General features: G+C 43.0%; 1 long non-coding RNA gene across 1 annotated transcript; it reads right to left on the reverse strand.

Moving 5' to 3' along the window:
- Positions 1-1733: 1733 nt before the first annotated feature.
- Positions 1734-2620, reverse strand: LOC143782203 (uncharacterized). Its single transcript, XR_013216889.1, has 2 exons — positions 2157-2620; positions 1734-1973 (listed from the first exon to the last, which is right to left on the reverse strand). It is a non-coding gene; the product is annotated as an uncharacterized LOC143782203 (long non-coding RNA).
- Between the last annotated feature and the right edge of the window lie 2859 nt (positions 2621-5479).

Here is a 5479-nt window from a genome sequence, read left to right on the forward strand (position 1 = left end):
GGGGGTGGGATTATCTGTGGTGATGTGGTGGGGGGCGGGATTATGTGTGGTGATGGGATGGGGTGGCGGGATTATGTGTGGTAATGTGGTGGGGGGCAGGATTATGTGTGGTGATGGGGTGGGGCGGCAGGATTATGTGTAATAATATGGTGGGGCGCGGGATTATGTGTGGTAATGTGGAAGGGCAAGATTATCTGTAGCAATGTGGTGGGGGGCAGGATTATGTGTTGTAATGTGGTGGGGGGGCGGGATTATGTGTGGTAATGTGGTGGGGGCGGGACTATCTGTGGTGATGTGTTGAAGGGCAGGATTATGTGTGGTGATGTTAATGCATGGTAATGTGGTGAGTGCGCCATTATTTGGTAATGTGGGGGGGCAAGATTATCTGTAGCAATGTGGTGGGGGCGAGATTATGTGTGGTAATGTGGTGAGGGCGGGATTATGTGTGGTAATGTGGTGGGGGGCTGGATTATGTGTGGTAATGTGGTGAGGGTGGGACTATGTGTGGTGATGTGGTGGGAGGCGGGATTATGTGTGGTGATGTGGTGGGGGGCAGTATTATGTGTGGTGATGTGGTGGGGGCAGGATTATGTGTGGTAATGTGGTGGGGGGTGGGATTATGTGTGGTAATGTGGTGGGGGGTGGGATTATGTGTGGTGATGTGGTGGGGGCGGGATTATGTGTGGTGATGTGGTGGGGGCGGGATTATGTGTGGTGATGTGGTGGGGGGCGGGATTATGTGTGGTGATGTGGTGGGGGGGCGGGATTATGTGTGGTAATGTGGTGGGGGGGTATTATGTGTGGTAATGTGGTGGGGGTGGGATTATGTGTGGTAATGTGTTGGGGGTGGGATTATGTGTGGTAATGTGGTGGTGGGGTGGGATTATCTCTGGTAATGCGGTGGGAGGCGGGATTATATGTGATAATGCGGTGGGGGGTGGGATTATCTGTGGTGATGTGGTGGGGGGTGGGATTATGTGTGGTGATGGAGTGGGGGGGGCGGGATTATGTGTGGTGATTAGGGTTGAGCGAAACGGGTCGTTCATTTTCAAAAGTCGCCGACTTTTGGCTAAGTCGGCGTCTCATGAAACCCGATCCGACCCCTGTGCTTGTCGGCCATGCGGTACGCGACTTTCGCGCCAAAGTCGCGTTTCAATGACGCAAAAAGCGCCATTTCTCAGCCAATGAAGGTGAACGCAGAGTGTGGGCAGCGTGATGACATAGGTCCTGGTCCCCACCATCTTAGAAAAGGGCATTGCAGTGATTGGCTTGCTGTCTGCGGCGTCACAGGGGCTATAAAGGGGCGTTCCCGCCGACCGCCATCTTACTGCTGCTGATCTGAGCTTAGGGAGAGGTTGCTGCCGCTTCGTCAGAAGCAGGGAGAGCGTTAGGCAGGGTCCACTAACCACCAAACCGCTTGTGCTGTAGCGATTTCCACTGTCCAACACCACCTTCGGTGTGCAGGGACAGTGGAAGCTATTTTTTTTTTTTTTTATCTCAGCGCTGTAGCTCATTGGGCTGCCCTAGAAGGCTCCGTGATAGCTGTATTGCTGTGTGTACGCCACTGTGGAAACCAACTGCTTTTTTCAAAGCACATATCCTCTTGTTCCTTCCTTTCTGCACAGCTATCTTTTTTGTTTGTCCACACTTTTTATTTAATTTGTGCATCAGTCCACTCCTATTGCTGCCTGCCATACCTGGCTCAGATTACTGCAGGGGAGATAGTAATTGTAGGACATTTTTTTTTTTTTTTTTGTGGGAGATTAAGATTGGCATTTCTGCTACAGTGCCATCCCTGTGTGTGCCATCTCTCATTCAGTGGGCCATAGAAAGCCTATTTATTTTTTTGTTTTTTTTAATATTATTGGGTTTCTAAAGTCTCCCTGAAAAAAAAAAATACATAAAAAAACAGTGGGAGAGTAATATTGCCCTTTCAGCTTGTGTGCCAGTCTTGACTCCTGGGTGTGCCACCTCTCTCTCTCTCTCATTCAGTGGGCCATAGAAAGGATATTTATTATTATTATTTTTTTTTTTTTTTAATATTATTGGGTTTCTAAAGTCATTTTGAAAAAAAAAAAAAAAACATAAAAAAAACAGTGGGAGAGTAATATTGCCCTTTCAGCTTGTGTGCCAGTCTTGACTCCTGGGTGTGCCACCTCTCTCTCTCTCATTCAGTGGGCCATAGAAAGCCTATTTTTTTTTTTTTTTTTTTTAATATTATTGGGTTTCTAAAGTCTCCCTGAAAAAAAAAAAAAAACATAAAAAAACAGTGGGAGAGTAATATTGCCCTTTCAGCTTGTGTGCCAGTCTTGACTCCTGGGTGTGCCACCTCTCTCTCTCAAATTGTGGGCCATAGAAAGCATATTTATTTTTTTGCTTGATTTGGGTTCTAAAATCTACGTTTAAAAAAATCACTACATCAATCAGTGGGAGAAAAATATTGGCCTCAGTCAGTGCTTGTGTGCCACTCCTGACTCCTGTGTGTGCCATCTCTCACTCAGTGGGCCATAGAAAGCTTATTATTTTTTGTTTTTTTATTATTTGGTTTCTAAAGTCTCCCTGAAACAAAAAAAAAAAAATTAAAAAAACAGTGGGAGATTAATATTGCCCTTTCAGCTTGTGTGCCAGTCTTGACTCCTGGGTGTGCCACCTCTCTCTCTCAAATTGTGGGCCATAGAAAGCCTATTTATTTTTTTGCTTGATTTGGGTTCTAAAATCTACGTTTAAAAAAATCACTACATCAATCAGTGGGAGAAAAATATTGGCCTCAGTCAGTGCTTGTGTGCCACTCCTGACTCCTGTGTGTGCCATCTCTCACTCAGTGGGCCATAGAAAGCTAATTATTTTTTGTTTTTTTATTATTTGGTTTCTAAAGTCTCCCTGAAACAAAAAAAAAAAATTAAAACAACAGTGGGAGATTAATATTGCCCTTTCAGCTTGTGTGCCAGTCTTGACTCCTGGGTGTGCCACCTCTCTCTCTCAAATTGTGGGCCATAGAAAGCCTATTTATTTTTTTTGCTTGATTTGGGTTCTAAAATCTACCAGAAAAAAAAATAAAACATCAATCAGTGGGAGATTAATATTGGCCTCAGGGCTTGTGTGCCACTCCTGACTCCTGTGTGTGCTATCTCTCACTCAGTGGGCCATAGAAAGCCTATTTATTTTTTTGCTTGATTTGGGTTCTAAAATCTACCAGAAAAAAAAATAAAACATCAATCAGTGGGAGATTAATATTGGCCTCAGGGCTTGTGTGCCACTCCTGACTCCTGTGTGTGCTATCTCTCACTCAGTGGGCCATAGAAAGCTTATTATTTTTTTTTTTTATTATTTGGTTTCTAAAGTCTCCCTGAAACAAAAAAAAAAATTAAAAAAACAGTGGGAGATTAATATTGCCCTTTCAGCTTGTGTGCCAGTCTTGACTCCTGGGTGTGCCACCTCTCTCTCTCTCAAATTGTGGGCCATAGAAAGCCTATTTATTTTTTTGCTTGATTTGGGTTCTAAAATCTACGTTTAAAAAAATCACTACATCAATCAGTGGGAGAAAAATATTGGCCTCAGTCAGTGCTTGTGTGCCACTCCTGACTCCTGTGTGTGCCATCTCTCACTCAGTGGGCCATAGAAAGCTAATTATTTTTTGTTTTTTTATTATTTGGTTTCTAAAGTCTCCCTGAAACAAAAAAAAAAAATTAAAACAACAGTGGGAGATTAATATTGCCCTTTCAGCTTGTGTGCCAGTCTTGACTCCTGGGTGTGCCACCTCTCTCTCTCAAATTGTGGGCCATAGAAAGCCTATTTATTTTTTTTGCTTGATTTGGGTTCTAAAATCTACCAGAAAAAAAAATAAAACATCAATCAGTGGGAGATTAATATTGGCCTCAGGGCTTGTGTGCCACTCCTGACTCCTGTGTGTGCTATCTCTCACTCAGTGGGCCATAGAAAGCCTATTTATTTTTTTGCTTGATTTGGGTTCTAAAATCTACCAGAAAAAAAAATAAAACATCAATCAGTGGGAGATTAATATTGGCCTCAGGGCTTGTGTGCCACTCCTGACTCCTGTGTGTGCTATCTCTCACTCAGTGGGCCATAGAAAGCCTATTTATTTTTTTGCTTGATTTGGGTTCTAAAATCTACCAGAAAAAAAAATAAAACATCAATCAGTGGGAGATTAATATTGGCCTCAGGGCTTGTGTGCCACTCCTGACTCCTGACTCCTGTGTGTGCCATCTCTCACTCAGTGGGCCATAGAAAGCCTATTTATTTTTTTGCTTGATTTGGGTTCTAAAATCTACCAGAAAAAAAAATAAAACATCAATCAGTGGGAGATTAATATTGGCCTCAGGGCTTGTGTGCCACTCCTGACTCCTGACTCCTGTGTGTGCCATCTCTCACTCAGTGGGCCATAGAAAGCCTATTTATTTTTTTGCTTGATTTGGGTTCTAAAATCTACCAGAAAAAAAAATAAAACATCAATCAGTGGGAGATTAATATTGGCCTCAGGGCTTGTGTGCCACTCCTGACTCCTGTGTGTGCTATCTCTCACTCAGTGGGCCATAGAAAGCCTATTTATTTTTTTGCTTGATTTGGGTTCTAAAATCTACCAGAAAAAAAATAAAACATCAATCAGTGGGAGATTAATATTGGCCTCAGGGCTTGTGTGCCACTCCTGACTCCTGTGTGTGCTATCTCTCACTCAGTGGGCCATAGAAAGCCTATTTATTTTTTTGCTTGATTTGGGTTCTAAAATCTACCAGAAAAAAAAATAAAACATCAATCAGTGGGAGATTAATATTGGCCTCAGGGCTTGTGTGCCACTCCTGACTCCTGTGTGTGCTATCTCTCACTCAGTGGGCCATAGAAAGCCTATTTATTTTTTTGCTTGATTTGGGTTCTAAAATCTACCAGAAAAAAAAATAAAACATCAATCAGTGGGAGATTAATATTGGCCTCAGGGCTTGTGTGCCACTCCTGACTCCTGACTCCTGTGTGTGCCATCTCTCACTCAGTGGGCCATAGAAAGCCTATTTATTTTTTTGCTTGATTTGGGTTCTAAAATCTACCAGAAAAAAAAATAAAACATCAATCAGTGGGAGATTAATATTGGCCTCAGGGCTTGTGTGCCACTCCTGACTCCTGACTCCTGTGTGTGCCATCTCTCACTCAGTGGGCCATAGAAAGCCTATTTATTTTTTTGCTTGATTTGGGTTCTAAAATCTACCAGAAAAAAAAATAAAACATCAATCAGTGGGAGATTAATATTGGCCTCAGGGCTTGTGTGCCACTCCTGACTCCTGTGTGTGCTATCTCTCACTCAGTGGGCCATAGAAAGCCTATTTATTTTTTTGCTTGATTTGGGTTCTAAAATCTACCAGAAAAAAAAATAAAACATCAATCAGTGGGAGATTAATATTGGCCTCAGGGCTTGTGTGCCACTCCTGACTCCTGTGTGTGCTATCTCTCACTCAGTGGGCCATAGAAAGCC

The sequence above is a fragment of the Ranitomeya variabilis genome, chromosome 6 (assembly GCF_051348905.1).
Source record: "Ranitomeya variabilis isolate aRanVar5 chromosome 6, aRanVar5.hap1, whole genome shotgun sequence".
In the NCBI taxonomy this organism is placed as follows: Eukaryota; Metazoa; Chordata; class Amphibia; order Anura; family Dendrobatidae; genus Ranitomeya; species Ranitomeya variabilis.